Raw genomic sequence first — 19,888 nt, forward strand, 5'->3', positions numbered from 1 at the left:
GTGGAAAAAGCTCTTAGAAAAGTCTGAAATAAAAGTAGAGACAGTGAAGGAATGAGACTAGTGCTTATGCTCATCTAAGCACAACTTCCAAAGCAAAACACACATTCCTCACTTTTTCAGAACCTCTCCTTTCCAACTGAGAGGGGACATGGTCCAATGTGTATTTAATGGCTAATCCTTGCCATTTGTTAAAGCAAAAAGCAAACCAAACACATAAAATAAAACTGCACCCATTTAAAGCAAAAACAGTTACAAGAAAAGAGATTTCAAGAACTTAAGGTTGCACAGGTAGTCATAGTTACAAGAATAAAGTAAAATTGAAATTGATTGTGCTTAGCACATTTTGCTCTTCTAAAAGAAGAGTTACATTTTATTTGAAAGACTAACAGTCTAGAGATGAAATTCAAGAAGCTGAAAACCTCTACCCAAATCATATTTATTCTGACATTTTGCATTTCTTCCAGAGTTATGAAGAAAGATCATACAGGCTTTTAATATTCTTAACAGGTGGTCTATATCATGGAATCTTTTCTCTAAGCATCTCCCTAGAGATGCTCAATCGGAAATCTATATTACTACTGCACATTGTGTGAGATTTTTCACTTAGATCTCTCATATTATATCTTCACAAAAGAAAGAGCTTGAAGAACAAAACTTTCTAAAACAACATAGGTGTCTATAAATTTCCAAAAACTGGTGTGGGAAAGTGTCTTAAGTTTTAAGCACTGTACGTTTAAAGAAAACCTCAAAGATTAATACCAAGACTCAGGTGTTGAGATACTTACAAAGGCTAGGAAATGTGGGGGAAAATTTGCATTAGCAGCCCACACAGGCCTGGCAGATACACTGTGCTTCAGAACAAAACAAAAAAAAAAAAAAAAAAGATAAAAGCAACCACGCAGCTCAACTACATAATTAAACTAAACTCTGAACATGGTGAAAAACTCTGTATTATGAACAAGATTCTGATCACCATGTGCACACTCCAGCACAATAAAAGGTGAATAATTCATAATCATTTTTGAAGAAAAAGTATGCATCACTCAACTTGGGGGAAACACAGGGGATTTCACTGGTATGATTTTTCTGCAGGGACAGTGACAAAGTGCCGCTCACCAGCAGGAAACTGAAGCACTGAACTGTGTTCCATGTGCCATAAATCAACACTGCAGCCTACAGGATGTCTCTCTGGTACCAACATACCATCAATTTTTCAATAACCTCCTTAAATAATGAAATATGTGAATGGCGACAACAGTAATGAAAAATGAAATGTTTTGCACGCCAAAGACTCTAGAATAATGTGGTTAATATGTTGCTTCTCCAGTTAAAGCAGCTTTCTATATAAAATCTTTTCCCCCAAAAATTATCATGTTTTACCACAAAACAACTTGGATAGCCTTTGAAGTATTCAGTCTTTGAGCTCTGTCACAGCTGTTTCTAAACAACCTGGCTCAAAACAAGATTTCTTTTGTGGTTTTAAAATTAACCAAGACAACAGCTTTCTATGTTGCAAGAACTGCTTGTACATTCACCCTAGGCTACCACTATACTTCCACTTTCTACTGAGAGAACAATCCTCTACACAAAGAAAAATCTCCAGCAAAATCTTTTCTAAAAGGACTTTTTAAAGCAGTTGCTGAATCAAATGCAAAATAATTATTAACTAAAGAACACGTATTCACTACTGAGGTCAGCATCCTACATTGATGTCCTCTTCTTTACCAGTCAAAATAGAAGTTCAGTCATCTTTGACCTCTTTTTTCCAGAATGAAGTGAGGGTGGGGGGAAAAATATATATATATATAAAAAAAGACAAGACAAGACTGTCTCAGTGGCACATCAGCAGTGAAGCACAGTGCCATGTGGGAAAACTGATTCAAAGCAGACGTGTAGTTCTAGGCATTAGGCCAACAGTCTGCGAATGCTGTGCAGCTCATAGAATAAACGGAGGCAGTTAGATGTATGTCTTGGGGAACTGGCTCCAACAGCAGGCGAGTAATAGTCGGTTTTTGCTTTTAATCTTCTACAAACATCAACAGAACAAATATTTTTTTAAAACAGAAGCATTTTAAATCTGTCTTTACTAAATCAACTTATAAAGAGGATTAATACATACTCTCTTTACTTTCTCAAAGAGGTTAGTGATGTTTCTATTGCCATGCAGCAAGCCAGTGTACGTAGAAAAGCCAAGGCAATTCCTCAGCAATGCAATCATGTACTGAACGTGTGATGCTTGACACTGCATAGGTAAGTACACAAAGACAAGCTACAGTGCGAGAGAAAGATATCACCTTTGACTCTCAGCATTATCTATAATCTCTCATTTGGGGAGTAGGATTAATCTCCTGACAAATTAGCATAAGTCTGGATCTAAGACAAAGAAAAAAGCAAATGTTAAAAATACAGACATGCAAAGTAAGAAAACTTTTCACAATAATGACAACGCACATGACAACTCTCATCAACGCCATCAGCATTAGAAACGTGCACTTCAGCCAAAGGCAATTAATCAAGCAGCAAGAAACTACACAATGACTTTATTAAAAAAATTAAGGCAATCTGCCAAAGTTAATTAAGTATACAACGTATCTATAACAAAAGATAGATAAGATAGGCTTCCACAGGTAAAAGAGCATGAATAATGAGAATAAATCAGGATGAGTTATCTATCTCACAAAAAGGACTCGATGATGGGGAGGAAAAAAAGAAAAAAAAAAAAGAGTAACAGGGTCTTTAAACATGCATTTTACCATAAATCCTCTGACCTCACTGGAACTGTGCTAATTTTTTACTAAGGAGCTGTTTTTCTGTTTCAGAGGTCTGAATTATGTGACCTTACCTAACTTGGAATATCTTTTTTTCTTCCAACAGTGAATGCTTAATGTGCCTTCATCAACCCAGTCCCCTTTTCCTCTCCTCACCTCCAAATGGAGGAAGAGAAAGGAACAGCAAACCAAAAAAATAACTGATTCTTAAAAACAAACAAACAAACAAACAAAAAAACCTTCTCACCTCATGATTAAAAATAGGGCAAAACAGCTGAATACAGAGTTTTAAATGCAACACTGCAATTTGTCTACTAATCATCTAAACAGCTCATTTGCAGGCCATAAAATAGAACTTTGAAGATTAGCTTTGTTTTGTGAAATCTATTTGCAAAAAATAAAATCTTTTGAGGAACTGTGAACTGAATAAAAATGCAATGGAAACTCTTTAAAATATACTGTCTCACTAATTAAACTTTATCATTAAACAAACAACTTTCTTACTTGATTAGAAAGTAAATCGAAGGCATGATTTTTAAAGACAGACATGATTTTGTAGACTTCCTAACCTTACAATGGAATAGATTTTTTTGAAGTTAAAATAGCCTATGTATCGCTTCAAAATGTTTAACATTCAAATTCTTATGTATGCTGTTACATTGCTGATATAGAACATGTTACCTAAAACCAACTTGAAAGTATATACTTATCCTTCATGTGTGAAAAACACTATGTGTAAAAGTATACACATGACTTAAGGCTTCAGTTCCCAGGAATGCAGAAGCATGTAATCTAGGATGTTTTCATTTTCTGCAAATTTTGAGGTAATGGAAGTTGAAAACGAAAAAGGATACCATCAGTAGATTGGCAGGGTATAGGTAAGGTAAGTTTATATGGCCATGGAAAGCTATCAATACTGCAATAAAAATGTTTTAGTGTTGCAAATGCATCTGCTTTAGCTGACATCTTACCCTGTTCATTAATGCATTAATAATAAACTTCAAAGATAGGAGTTTGAATATAAACACCACAAGATTGTGATATGGCTACCGGCACATTGATTTTTCACATCTCTACCACGCCAGGCAGTGAAACTCTAAAAAATGCCAAAGCGACTAGGAACTCTGTAGGTCGCAATGGTACAGAACAATAGTAAGGTCAAAGTAACCAGTGCAAGATGTACCTTAAAAAAAAAAAAAAAAAAAAAAAAAAGTTGCATTTATGCATTGCTCCTAATTAATAATTACTGTTTTAATCCTGCTTTCTTTTCCTTTTTTAAAAAGCTCTTGAGGAAAAAACATGTTGACTGTAACTGCTATTTTCTATTTGGACTCTTGTATTCACAAGCTGAGTGCAGCACACATCCTGTCCGTGAAAATTCATTTTCAATGCAGTCGCTACTTAAATGGTAGGAAAAATATGCAAGTAAAAAGTGTTAATTACAATGAAAATCATAGCATGCGTTAACTAGATGCAACAATTCAGCTTGCAGCATTTTGACAAGTCAGAGCTCAGAAGTGAGAAACAATAATAGATTTTTAGTTTATCTTCCTGATGCTGTATGCTCAGGGTATTTAAACTAACAGCGTAATAAAATATTAAACTACACTGCTTTCAGGGTGTGAAATTCACAAGGAAAACACTCATCTAGCGGTATGGTATATAATTTTTTTAGACATAATATCCAATAATCTGCTACAGACTGTCGCTACAGATTCTACTTTATACGATGTGCAGATGCTACCAGAAAGTATCTGCTCATGTAAAAAGCAAGCGCCACAGGGCACTTGAATAATTGCAAGTCCCTTGCTGGTCACTGTAGCAGTTCAATAAGCCACAGAAAGTACACTTGTTCGTTCTTCGCAGTTAGTAATGCAAGAAGATAAGGTGGCACCAAATCATACCTAGAAATCTCCCTTGAGCCAACCGCAGTGAACCACCGCAATATTCTAGCGCAGCCACTGTTACAGGTTGCTCTGGTGAACTCTAGAAGGGGCCACATGTAAAACGTCTTGTTACAGTAAGTATTCTGTATGAACAGTAAATAGCTCCTCTAACAGTCTCTCTCTCATTTGCACATTATGTAATGATGAACTGAATGAGGTAGCCTGAAAAATGGACGAATTTGATTGTAGAAATACTGTAAAAAGGTTTCTTCCTTTTGTGGAATCTATTAAATAATCAGATTCACATCCTGACCTCAAATAATAGAGTAGCTCAAAAGATGATCTTTTCTCTGACACCACTGAAGATTTATAAGAAATATATTAAAAAAAATTGACATATGCACAACATATACACCTATACCACATGCATATACACACCTACATACACACATACTTGCACACAACTTTTAAAAAATATAAAATGTAGCTGACAAGATAGCAAGACGACAAACTCCATAATCCAGAAGATACCTTTCAAACCTGTAATCTTACACTGCCTAAATCTATGTTACTTCTTGTTGCACTGCTCTGGAAAGACAAATATTATAAAAATGAGGTTTTGGAAATTTTAAGAAAACGTATTTGTACTCTCAAGCACAGTAAGATATCGTAACAGCTCATCATAACGGCTCTCGCAACATACAGCAACATCAGGTGTTTGGAATTTAATGTGCAAGCACATACATAAGCACTGTTGCCAATAATGTAAAATGCATGAATTAAAGAATATACTTAGAATGCTGACCAAAGTTTCATTTAAATGTAGTACTGCTTTAGTAAGCAAGAAAGGAATATTAACTCACAGGCTATTTTTATTGTTTGTGCAATTCTCTCTAGTGTCGTTTTTTAATCTCCAAGACAAGGTTTGTTTCTTTGTTCTGTAACTTGAACACCTTAATGCCACCAAGCGTAGACTCTGGGCACATGGTTGTAGCTTTACTACTAGGCTAACCACAGACTATACGACTGCAGGTAAATCGATATGCAATCACCTAACCCGTTGCTGTGAAGCCACACTGCCAGTGTCAGCATGCTGCTGTCACACCTAATTTAGCAATGGTACTGTAACTGGTTAGGACAAACAGCACAGTGACGTAAGCCATGATCCTGTAATTCATACTGCCAAAACCGACTGCTTTACGTGCACATTTGCAGAATGTTCTCAGGTAACTTGCTTGCTATGTGAGGAATTTTGACAAATAAGAGAGTAACCCGGGACCTGAAAAATACTTCCCTCAACAAAATCCCTGATGGTACAGTCATGTAAACGAGCATAATTTAAGCTTCCATGTGTACCAAAAATAAAGGCTAAAAAATTTTTTTTAAAGATATTTTTCTTCAATGGGCCTCTGAAGAAACCATTACTAGAAGAACAAAAAATGCTTCTGAGAAACCTACCCAGAAAAAACAAAAGCAGAAGTTTGAAGCTGTAAGTAGAAACACGTGGACCAGATGAACATGGAAAACGAGGCTTCATGGGAAACCTCTTTCACACTGCTTGATGATTTTAGCCTTACAGAAGCATAGGACTAGGACTACATGGTGACAAGGACTTGGATGATCAGTGATAGATGTAGAACTTTTGCTTGAAGAAAGGTATAAACATATAAACATGAAGCAGTGTGAGGGGTTTGCCTTGGGAAAAAGAAAAAGAAGAAAAGAAGGAAAAAAAAGAGAAGCAGAAAAACCCAGAGACAGCCTACTCTCGCTCCCTAGAGCCCACCAACACAAGACCATTTCCTTCAGCAAATTCTTTTTAGCTCTGCTTTGCTGCATCCTAAAAATCTGAAGCCTTTGTCAACTTAGATTTACATTTCAAAACTAATCTTCCCCAGCTAAAAAGTACTGTAAGTATTATAACAAGATTTCTCAATCTCAAATAAAAACTTGTCTTTTGATGAGAAACAGGTTTATTTTTAGCTACACAGTCTATCTTTAGATATAAACAATCATAACGTGTGGTTCTGCATGTGTTATGAAGGTATTATGCTGCTTAAAATACTCAACCCCCCACAAATATAAACTAAGAAAAAGATTAAAATTTGCAGCTTTTACCTTAACTGCAGTCACAAAAAACATGTTGCCCTATGATGCCTGAGCAATAAAATAAAGGGAATTACACATCTGGTGTAGCAAGATAAAGAATACTAACTATACACTCAAATAAAAAGACTACATCAGAAAATCCTATTAAGGAGGAAAAAAGAATTAATCTGGCTTCCAGTTTCAGTGTAAGTGATGAAGGACATCTGAGCGCTCTAAGTATGCTCGGTGGAGAGCAAACAAGAGCCTCTTATCACAGAGGCCGCCGTGTAGGACGGCTTCTTAACCAAAATGGTTCTGCTGCTGTGTTGCACTGAGAGTAAGTGAAAAGTCTGTTAACCAAGTCAGTTCTCTTCTGACTTTCCCCTACTCCCAATCATTTCAGTTATTATTTCGGTTACAAGCTTTCCTGAATATACTATGAGGTCTTGGAGTAGGAACATAATTAGGCACTCAGATTTTGGAAAGAAAGCAGGACTTGAGATAGAAGAGCAATTTATTCTGTAACTCAGTGTTACTCCTTTAAACTAGCTCTGGGCCTCTCATGCCTCACATAAGCAGGTTTCCACAGAATCAGAAGCTAGAACAGTTCATCCCTTTTAAATCACTTCAACCAAGTTTCCACTCACCCACAATACTCCTCTGAGTAACTCTCCAGTTTATTTGGTTAATACAGGGTAAAGACTCAGCCAACACTATCAACAACACTGCAGTTTCATACTAACAACTTTACAACATAAACTGTATTTCATAAAAACATCAGAACTTCTAAATGAGTATCTTTATGGATCCTTAGATTAAGGTCAACCATTGAAAAACGCATTATAAAAACCACAGTACCAACGTTTCATCTCTGAGAGTGAACTCTAGTAGTAAAGGGGATGATGCTTGCTTCTGCAACACCATCTCTTCCTTTGAGCTGTCTCTGATATTTCTCTGACCTCTTGATGAGCCACCTCAGCTCACCAGACCAGCAGAAAACCAACCAGGAAAAAAAAAGAAAAAAAAAAATCCTTTTCCACAGTTCCAGAGTAGCACCAGATCCAGCCCAAGGACAGAGGGCAGGACCTCCTCCTTCAGCAGCAAACTGTTACAACATCTCCTCTAGCTTCTCTGAGCATTTCTAATGCTCGGATTGTCTCTAATTTCCCAGAAAAGCAGAAAATTTTGCCTTTAACGAATGTATAGCTAGAAGCCTATCACACTATAAGAAAGAAAACATATGGTGCAACTAATCAGATTGTCTGTTATCACCCTACAAAAGATTTTAAGAAGATAAAATTATATCCTTGATATAGCCCAACATTTTGCTTGACCTGACTCGGAATACTGAGTGTCAAAACCCAAATTAGCCACCAGTACCAAGCAATAAAGAAAAAAATAGCTCAAATTAAAAATTATTTAAGTGAAAACATTGTAATTTTTACAATAAAAGACTTAACTCTTAAACTTTTAAAGCTGATTATCTTGCAATACTTCAGTTATTCCTTTGGAGTATAATTCAGCACTACTCTGGCTGTCTGATTTAACGGAAATATTTTTGCTGTGGTCTCTTATACAAAAAAAAGATCTGGCAGAGGTGTGACCTGTCAGCTCCTTCTTCAAATTTACTCTGGCACAGTAACTTGATTGAACTGATGACATGAAAGCAGGAGGCTTACAACAGAATTTGAAGGCAAAAGATTATCTGTCTGGTTACAAAAAATATCTTACCTAATTCAGTTTGTGTAAGCTTTGCTGTTCCTTTTGTTACTGTTACCTATTTGATGCAATATAGTCAGAATAGACTTTAGGGACTGAGGCAGAGAAAAAAAAAAGTGATGCAATGGAGTAGTTGAAATCTTCCATCATACGCAGTGATTTTTACATACATCTTTTTACTACGCCCAAATCAATGGAAAAAAAACAAACTGTAGACTTCAGAAGTCACATTCAGATTTACAGGAGCCATTGTAGCTCTCAGAAGACACCTCAGATAATGCTGCACACAAAGCCTAAGAACTGGCCTTTTGGATAAATGCAAGTGCCTCATAGTTAGAGGCTGTTACAGACATTTAAACCTTTAAATAATTTTAAAGAGAAAAAACAGAAAACAAAGATGTTGTGTATGATTAATGGGATCAAAAAAAAAAAAAAAACATAAAACATGAAGAAGCTAAGATAAAGATCAGAAAGAAAACTACCAGTGCAGAGTGAAAAACAAGCAATGAAAAACCAACAGTGGACAAGTAAAACAAAACTCCATCTGCTTTTATTAGGTACAAATGTTGAAATGCATAATTTCTGAGTCATTAATTTGGCTTTTTTAGACTACTTATTTTCCTGAAATTATGTCTCATCAGACAGAAATCACTTTACGAAGATTTTCATCACAGTGAGGCAAAACATACAGCTTTAGAGTTTGGCAATAAGCCTTTCTTTTCAATCAGCATTAGGTTTTTCTTTTCTTTTTCTTTCTTTTTTTTTTTCTTAAAAAAAGAAAGAAAGAAAAGGTCACTTCAATGTCATGGGACCTACCTCAGTACTCTGAAGTCACTGAAAGAACTCCAGCAACTTCCAGGGAGCGCTGGATAGACTTTAGTGCTGGGAAAGAGACAGAGTGCTTTTCACATGTTGTTTAATTACTCTTCCATCATTTTGCACTATTTTTATTGTTAGGTACTTGCACATAATTTGAGATAGCAAGAACGACAGAATTCTATTCCCTAAAGTCTTTTCTTGTTCTTAGGGTTTCTTACATACTGTTATAGCACCATTGCAGCTGTTCAGCTCAAATAAATAAGGCTTCTGAAGTAAGAGAATGCCTTTCCCTTGAGAACAGCAAGCAAATGCTGTGCAGAAAGTATCATTATTAATTTATAATTATTTCATAACTTACCCCTGATATGCCAGCCTATTTAAAGGCCTCATTTTCTCTTCATCCCAATGAATGTGATGTTGGATATTAGCTATAGTTACAAAATCTAAAACTTTATGACACATGGAAACATTTTGCTTTCCCCACCTTTTTAAAGCTGTAACGGTCTAAATTACATTCTGTAACATTAAAATGATGTAGAAAGTTAATATTTTGTCACTTTGAAGAACAGATTTCTGTCATAAAACATACTGGGTGTAAACAGATTCCTACATCCTGCAAATGTTTACACACAGGAGTAAATCTCTTCTTCGAAGTACTCCTACAACTGTCAACAGGAATATCTGGGAGACTGTTACTCTTGATTAAGGATATATCCCAGTATATTACACAAAAATATGTCTAACAGGGAAAGTGCAAGCAATCTTCTGGAAACCAGTCTACGTTAATAGATAATTCCTCACAGTAAATTCTCTAATCAGTGCGACTGTACCATACAACAAACTTCTATGTTGCGAACAACTGTTTTCCTATTTATTTTCAAACTCGGCTTTTAGCTGCAGAAACCTAATGGTTTCTAGTTTTTTCCTCTATATGCATTACAAGCAAAAGGACACAGAGGAATGTTTATCTCTTATCTGGATATTGTCATTTTACTGTCTCAAACTTCTTAAAACAAGCTTTTCACTAGGGAGGAAATCAGTCAGCATCAGACCTAGTGGGGAAACCCTGCACTTGCTCAATGTCTATGGCTCTTACACAGTTCCAGATGTTCAGAACATTAATAATGCACTAACTCAAAACCTCTTTTTGAAACTTTAGAATGTGCAAATTGCATTAAAACCTCTTTGCCCTCATTAATGGTATTGTTACAATCCCAGTACTCTGGAAAATGTTTTTTGGCATTTGTTTAACTTTGTGATATTGCCATTTACTCATTTTAACAGCCAGTGCTCAAATCTTAATGCTTTTAATAGGCCTGGCTAAACAGACTACCATCTTTTGTAAATTTATTGAAGCAATTTATTAAATAAGTAAAAGTTGTCAGAAGGCAGTTTTTTTATTGATGGTAAAAAATAGGTTTCTTACAATTTATTTACAAAACTCTGTTTCAGGAAAGTTTTAGAAATGAAAATATTCTGTTCTTTTTTTCAACATAATGACCAGCTCATTCTCTGCCACTCTGACAGAGATTTCTCCAAATTTTGTTTCTACCCACCTCACACAAATCCCAGTAAGAAAAAAAAAAGAAAAAAGAAAAGGGGGGGGGGGGTCTGTCCTAAACTAAGGAGAGCCAGACATTCAGAATACTGAAACCATATCCCTTCCCTCAGTCTGTCATATATAGGGGTGGCACATTTATGTCCAGGCCAGCAGACAGCATACGCAAGGACTTGGGCTCATATCCAATGCAGACACACTGCTGTGCAATGCTGGAAGAGTGCAATAGCCTGAGGTTAAACGGAGGTCCCTTCTGTTTATTCCAAGTAACTACCTAGATTGAACTTGAAGATTCTCAGAGGCTGCGTGAAAGGAACACAACCAAGGCCCCTTTTTCTGGTCCACACTGCTCACTGAGTTAATTAATATCATTACAGCCTGCTTGCTCAAAGTTGTGCAATACTGCCAGGAACGGTACAGCAACAGAACAGCAAATAACTGTTATCCATGATGTCAGTACAGTTTCGACTGATACTTTACGTATGAAAAGGGAACAAAACCAGTAATAACAGGTGTTTCAGTTCAAATGGAGTTGCTGTCATCTAATTCTCTCTGTTCTTATTGAAGAAAACATGATCAGCCAAGACACGTAGATTAACAAAACTCAAATTCTGAACTAAAAGCTGTAAAAACAACGAGATACATAGGAACTAAAAAAATAAAATTCAGCATTTTTAAGTGAAGAAAGTGACTATTTAAGTACTGTTATAACCATACCCCCAAATCCTCACGGAAAACAGCAAACGCAATGCAGCATTAATTGGTCTGTACCTACGTATTAATAGTTCTTACTTCCTTACTGATACAGTGAAAGGCAATGTCAGTTTATGAGGAAGGCTATCTGCTTATTAGCAACAGAACTGAGACTGCCAGATGTATTCAAGATTAAGTATTGGATAGTTGGGTCCCAGATGTATTTACACTAAACTCCTGACACACTCACTTCACATGGAGAATTGCCTCAAAAGTAAAGACTAAATGCAGCAGGAAAAACAGTCAAGTTATGCTCATTACCTTGAAATCAGAAGCAGTGGAAAAAATACTGGGAACTGGTTTATGCTTCAGACATGCAAAAAAAAAGAACAATCACCCACTGTTCATGTTGGACATGAACTTTCTGAGGGTGGGATGAGGGCTGGATTTCAACACCAGACATTCAAAACCAGTTATTGGGTACCTACCACCAACAGTAATGCACCCAAAAATGTTTTTTTCTGAATACTGATAGATGGCATTCTGGGTACTAGAGCACCAAATACAACTAACCAAGATCCAGAAAGTAAGTCCAGAATGAAAACAGAAAACATCATTTGTACAGCATTAGACTTTTCTCAACCATCCACATTTTCTGAAGGTGAACTAAGAAAGTAGTTCCCTACTTTCCAAGCCCATATTACTGAACCATCTTCACATTCTCTACAGGACAAGCAAAAAGATGAATTGTTTTCGATCAAATATAGCCCAATCTAATCTAATAATTTATGTTCTGCTGAGGCATAAATATTAACAAATGCTCTATCTTTCTAACACTAGCAAATTTCAATGCCATTCTCGCGTTCTACATGTTTGGATTAAAAAATAGTGTTACCTACATTCTTACAAGTTCCATTCTGCAAACTAATATAACCTCCTGAATTTCTTCAGTTTATCAGCTCCTTGTTTGTTGATTATTTCTTCAAAATTAAATTACACCTAAAGTAATATATTGGATATCAAATACTAAAGGCTCATTTCTTCCTTCCAACTTCATGTATGTTTATTTTGAATAGCAACAAAGAAAGCAATCACAGTCAGCTTCAAAGATACCAGGTATCACAGCCAAATTTGTGTGTTGATTAGTGTCTAAAATTTCCATGTTTTTCAGTTTACCCCAACAAAAGACTCCATCTACGGCAACATGAAAAGTTATACATTTACATCAAAATTTATATATGAAGCAAAAATTTTGCGGACTTTTTTTTTTTTTTTTTTTTTTTAGATAATTTGGTTTTGGTCTAACCTAGGAAAATTATCTATAAACAATTTAGAGAATAATTATCAAAATGCAGGAAATTAACATAAATTCCAAACTTCATTAGAGACTAAAAACTTTCTTCCATTTAGAAATGTATTAATTTCTGATTAAATGGTATGGTTACCAGAAAAGTGCTGAATTATTACAAAAAAAAAAAATCAAGATTTCTGTAAATATGTTCAATGAACAAACAAGGACTATTTTTTGTTGTGAATTCTCCTACCCATCAAGCACAGGAATATACATAGTGCCTTATAAAACACACTTGAAATACCAGGAAATGCTAATTTTCAGAGCCATACAGATCTCCTGTTCCCCAACTGTATTGCCTTATATTTAGGTCTTAAGTTCCAGAGTATCTGTGACAAAATGACATAAAAATATTTTTTCATGTTTTTGCTGCTTTTAAATTATATCTTTACTTATAGAAAAGCTACTTCAAGAATAAGTAGGGCTTCCTATTAGCATTATTATTCTTGTTTCCATTTTTTCCCTTATTCTTTTCTTCAACTCCAGCTTGCAGTGAAAGGTAGGTGAATAAGAATAAAATTCAAACTTAACATTACATGTATGTGAATATTCTTAAGGATACACTGAATAACCTTATCAGAAAGAGGTAAGGCTGAAAAAAGTTTATCAGAAAGAAAAGTACGCTAGGAAACAAGTGTCTTTGACTACTTTGTTCCAACATGGCATTTGTTAATCTGTTCAATAGCTGTTTGAGGCATTGCAATATACAGAAGAAACTCTAGATAGTCTAAAAATGTATTGAAGATGTTAATTTGCTGTCATATATATTAAAAAAGATTCAATACTAATGCAATGTAAAAAAAACTTAAAAGCTTTGCATTCATTTTCTATTATCATCATTACCTACATAGTTTATTACTCACAAGAGATAAAATGGTTTCATATAGCATCACAGTTGTAAACCACAAACGCCAGTAACCTGCACTTTTGAAAGTGCAATTAGTTCGAAAAAAGTCACTTTTGCAGACATTTGGATGTTAATACTTTATAGACAGTATAGCAAATAATCTAAAAATACATAGATTTAGACCATTTAACCATTTCTAAGAGGTTCGCAAGAAAGAAAACAAAGTAGTTATTGTTTCTATCTTTTTAGGCTAGTACTTGTGAAATGCTCTTTGTTTTCCCAGCCATCTCCCTCTACAAATACAGTTGATACAGTATAATATAAAATACACAGCAACCAAGGAAAACTTTGCTACTTGACCTGAAAAGTTAAAGCTCTGCAAAGAAAAGCAGATACAAATGAAATGGAGGACAAATCAATGAAGGATATTTAACTTCTTAAAGGTGTAAGAGAAAGGAAGAAGTAAACAGAACAAATCTCATTCTTAAGTGAAGAATACTTATATTTTCACAAGTAAAACTTGTGAACTAAGAAATTCAAAGCCTTTTGAGCAACTGCTTCATTTTTAATTTTTTGCTTCCAATTTATGAGTCAACAATTAGCAGACAAATTAATCAACAATGGCTCACAGAAAAAGAAAAAAACAAAAACATTAACATTGTTATCCAGAGATTACAACTTATTTTGTTAAAAATCTACTAAAGAAAGGTCAGTTAATTCATCATGATGGATCATCACTAAAATTTATAAGCATTAGCATTTTTCTCCTTGCTAGATACCTTGACTTTGATATGACACATATTGAATGAATCATCTAAGATGCAGGCACCAGGCAAGATATATCTTAATGCAGACAGGTCGGCGACATCAACCCTAATGGTCCTTATCTTAATCTTGTTTAAAAGCATCTTAGATTTCTGAGTAATCTTTTCACCTTCTGATATTCACTTTTATAGAGTGTTTTTGCTGGAGTTGCTACTGATTTTAACATAAATGCATTTTTGTTGCATTGTATCATCAGCTTGTTTTTTAGTAATCCTAAAAAATTATCTAGGCTTGCAATTTAGTAAATATAAAATTAAGGGTTTTTTTAAAAAAAACATGAAAGTGACAGCACTTCAATTACAAAAATAAAAATTTGTATATTATTGTTGGTTACTCCATATATGACACATGACATCACAGCTGTCCATAAGATAAAGCAATATACATCAGATGTAGAGATGTATATCCAATACATTGTTTTCTTCTCACACATACATTTTCCTCTGTTGGCTTATTAGTCTTACGTATTTGTCATACTTATGTTTTGAATAGTCACTTTTCCATGAAAAATATATTTATTCAAATACTTGATAAAATAAAAGTTTCTCTACTATAGCTTTTTTTCCTATTCACATAAAATCGATGCAATTCCAAATTATTCAGAAATAATAAGTTGGTAGATTTTCTGACCTAAACTGCTCTAATCTTACGCTTCTTTCTTTCTCCTATAGTTGTCTTGATATACAAAGAAAAAAATGGAGAGGGGGGAAGAACAGCTGAATTATCTTTAATTTTTAACGCATAAGTTTTAAAAACAATCAGTTCCCTGACATGTTGGTATGCAAGTAGTTCAACTCAACTTTGTTTTCACAAGAAACTAGTTACTTGCTTTAGTCTATAAAACTTATTAAAGAATAAGCTAAATTTATCTGCTAATAAAAGTTTCTCATACTAATTTATTTTACAAAGTTATTTAGAAACTAAGGAGATATTTCTTGATATTTTAATGTTAAAAACATATTTCTTGATATTTTAATGTTAAGAAGTTGTACAGTTTTCAAGTCAAAACATAGAGCAATAGAAAAAGTGCTATTTTATATGCTACATGTATTTGGTATATCACTGTTATACCAATTACTTTAATGTTCAAAAGGTTGAGACGGCTTTGCAGTACTTGTTAGTCTACAAACACACAAGTTGGACATCATCTCTATCCCAAAGAGCAACAATTTAAAACCAAAAGATGGTAAGTGAGGTCAAGAGTACAGGAGACAGAGGGGGGAAAAAAAAAAGTAATGATAATGTTGTTGCATAGGTGAACAGAATAAAGCCAACCAGAAGGTAGACAGGAGTGGTTTCATTTCCAGTTTCTCAAATATTGGATAATTGTTTCCCTGGCAGAGTGCTTTCCCTCATGTGTAGTGTGTTTTTATTCTGTTACTCATTTCTCCTCTTTTATCTAATAAGGCTTCTGAAAGCGCCTATCCAAGCAGACAAATTGATGATGGTTGAGCAATAGCTACACCACTATCAATTTGAGGATGGTGTAGTTCTTCTGAGCTTGGATGACAATTAGGTGGCAGAGGATCAGACAATAGTATCATCAAAATGGTAGTTTTGGTGGTAGACTAGAGAAACACCACTCAAACTAGTTTATCTAAGTAGAAATGCCCTTATGACTTCTTTTTTTTAAATCAATTACTTCAGTGAATTTCTTTAAATTCACTGAGTTCACTGCTTTGATACCGCTCAAGCTTTGATTAGGTCAGTGGGTGATCCAGATTGCTCAAGAATATCTAGCGGGCCACCCAGTTTCCTTAGAGTATTAAAAAATACTTTCTTTAAGCTCTGTTAGGTTCAAATTGGCTTCTAAAGCTGTTGATTTTCATAGTTACATGTCACCTGGCTACCAAGCTGCTAAGCAACTAGTATCACCTTCTTGTCTGATACCATAAGCTTAGATGAACTAAACCAAAGAGTCAGTCATCTCAGAGATGTCTCCTGCGCAGATACTGAACACTGAAATACTTTTCTGGTAGATAATTTTAGCAACTCACCAACAGCTGAGCATTGTGATTTTCCTTCTAAGCTCATAGTTTAAAATGCAAAAAGAGTCTCCTTCTATCAGCTTCACATTTTGTCAGACTAATTATATATGGGCTAGTGTTTGAAGTTGTTTGCAAAAAATGTCCATCATTTACATTAACTGTGAAACAAGGCCCCAGTAACAAGAACTGAAAGCCCTTTGCACTGAACAAGACCTATCACAAAAAGTCTTACTCCTTCCTCCAAAGATGATGCTAAACTTTTCATACAATTTCCTAGTCTGGGTTTTGGTAGTTGGGGGAGGTGGGGATGGACTCAAAAAACAAAAACAAAAAAAAAAAAAACAAAAAAAACAAACAAAAAATCTTTCTACTGTTTTGTTCTGCAAGTAAGAATAAAACTATCTGCAGACAAAGGGACAAGGCTGATAATGGCAATAGGAATTAAAAAGAATATGCGGGTTGATTTATGAAAACAGTGACATTCAGCTGACCAAAAGATCAACATTTAATATCTGAAAAAGTTCAATTATGGAATGTGTGCTGTCAATTTTACATAGTGTACTCCTAAGAAAAAATAGGATATTCTATGCTAGCAAATTATTAAACAAGTCATCCCCTCATAAAAACTCTCATTTTAATACATATTTTGTGTATTCTGATATTTTTGGATAGAGTGCAAGACATGATTATTCAAAAGACAAAACTAGAAAACTGCAAGTTATTTGGCAAAATGTGCATGTTTTTCAAAGTACTATGAATGACTCAAAATTTAACTGCAGACTGGAGAGAGAGAGAGAGAGAGAGAGAGAGAGAGAGAGAGAGAGAGAGAATCAAAGTTTCCGTATTTACCTACTATTTTTCTTCTTTTTATCAGCCAAATAAATAACATGAAAACATAGAATGAAAGACCAAAACATACAGCTACCAAAAAGGTCTTTGGAAAGTACCTTCTCAGACTGTCATAAAGTAGTTTAAAAGAATTGTTAGGAAAGGATGCAGGCTCACCATGTTAGGGGCATAAAATTATTTATAAAATGGTGGAATAATATTCTACAGATTATAGGTTTCTGCTTTTAAGGGGCACCTCAGAGCCAAATATAGATAAATGACTACTAAATCTTCCTGATAGTAGGAGACCTATTCAAAAGAGTCTAGAATCTCCTTGGACACAATTTACCTGAAAGAATGCTGAGAAAAACAGAGAGCATTAATGGATGCTTTTTGCGCACACTAGCACTGGAAGGGGTATGTGACTGAAATGCTAGCTCCTATAGCAACCTACTCAGTGACATTATAAGGTTCAATTCAGATGTACTTTAAGAAGCATCCAGTTTTCTGATTTTATGATTAGTTTAATGTAGCGACATTCAGAGACTTTGCATGCCTCTATTTGCACATGGAAACTTTCATATTGGTTGATACTTCTTACAGCTGAGTACAAGATACTTTCTCTCCCTATTAAAGGGGTCAGAATTTTGAAAAAAAAAATCACTAGATTTCTGCATGAGTTAGTTTCCCCAGCTCTAATATGAATACAGGTGTTTCCCCTTCCACACAACATTTGTAGAGTATGTCTTCAAGGTTTACGAAGCAATCTAAAGACAAAATACAGAGAAATAAATATTGTTTATAAAAGCCCGTTAAATTCCAGACTGAGAAGTTCTTATACTTTAATTTGCTCCACTTCCACCATACATTTATGTTACTTCTGTCATCATGGAATGAAGTCCCAAGTAACAGGTCAAGCAGTAAGAGAGTACCGCCTGTCTACTGGTTCGAGGCTCCTGACTGTTCATCATTACAAACTGTGTCAAGTAGGCAAGGGTCTCCACCCGTGCTTCAAGAGGCTACTGTTGCACCCTCTAGTCTTTCTACACCCTTAGACTGAGGCTGAAAACTGCTAATTTAGCATTCTCACAACAAAAAGACAATATAGCTATATTTCATTAAAGTGAATGAAAGTCCATGAAATATTAAGTACACTGAAGTGAATGAAAGTGCTTTAAGATGCAATTACCATCTCTAGTACTCTCCTTATATATAAACAAGGAAGGTAACATCCAATTTACTATTTGAATTAAGTGAACAATGAGCTTGACAGGATTAAACAATTTCTTAAAAAGCTGTAGTTTTTCATGAGGTGTAGCAGTTTCTCTACAAAAATTTCTGAAGAACCGTTTCGAAATGCAAATGACAGGTAAGCAGTATTCTATATGATGATGAAAGGAAAATATTCTGTATTCTCTGTACTAATATGCTTATGCTTACAACATCCTTCTATATTTTCAACATATTCATCTCTTAGGCTTAAAGGCAACCCAAACCAGAATAAAAGAAGCAGAATGAAAAAGGGCAGCCATAGAAAAATATTGGCAATATGATTTTAAAATATCAGCCTTCAATTGTCTGCAATTTATATTTATCAATATTTTCACTGGGTTCATGGAAGTGTTCCCACAAAGGCAAAAACACTCGATGTGTTTAGCTAGATGACCTTTCAGTGAAGCAGAAGGGCAGTGAGAGGGGGAAGGGTACCAGAGCTGTTCAGCAATCTTTCTTTCTTTATTAAATGCCAGTTACAAGTCTCTCTATACTTTCTATTCAGATTAGTATTCTCACAAAAGCTTTCCCAAGTATTTGTCTGGTGTGTGTGTGTGCACGCACGTGTGTATATATATATATATACATATATATGTGTATGCATGTATATATATATATATGTTTGTATATGTACATATAAGATCAACTCTCACATACTGTTCAACATTATATACTTCAATAAAAGAATAGTGACGACAGTGAAAACTGAAATGTGTCCTCACTCAATTTAATCAAATAAACGGAATGAAAAATTAACTTTCAAACTGTTAACATTGCGTATAAATGCACAGAGTTTTGTGAGCAAGGTTAAATACACTTATACTTAGTAATCCTTTTCCTCAATGATGGTACATTACATGGTCTAATGTGGTCACCTAATGGCTGCTGTCAGTAACTGCATGTATGACTGCAATTCTTTACAGACAGCCAGTAAAGAAAAAACTGTGCATTGTATTATCTTCAGTTAAACAGTAAAAATAACATGAAAGTTTGGGCCAAAAAAAAGAGATAGTGTTCCCCCCCCCCCCCCACAAATTCAAGGAACTTGTAACTAGTGTTTCAAGAAAAACAGACCTGAATTATAGATTTATAATGCAGGTTTATACTGTTCTTTAGAACTGAGTTTAAATAACAATCAACTAACGGTAATTAGATAACTGCTGTCAACAAAATGAAATATTACATAGTTGGTAATTGAGAAATTTGATTCTTTTCAGCTGATTTTGGTGAGCAATCCCCATCTGGCTCA

The 19,888-nt window shown here is 34.8% G+C and overlaps 1 protein-coding gene across 1 annotated transcript in view; it reads right to left on the reverse strand.

The window, feature by feature from the left end:
- BRIP1 (BRCA1 interacting helicase 1) overlaps positions 1-19,888 on the reverse strand; it is a 75,335-nt gene that overhangs the window by 29,543 nt on the left and 25,904 nt on the right. The window lies entirely within an intron of this gene.

Source organism: Rhea pennata, chromosome 20, assembly GCF_028389875.1.
Source record: "Rhea pennata isolate bPtePen1 chromosome 20, bPtePen1.pri, whole genome shotgun sequence".
Taxonomy (NCBI): Eukaryota; Metazoa; Chordata; class Aves; order Rheiformes; family Rheidae; genus Rhea; species Rhea pennata.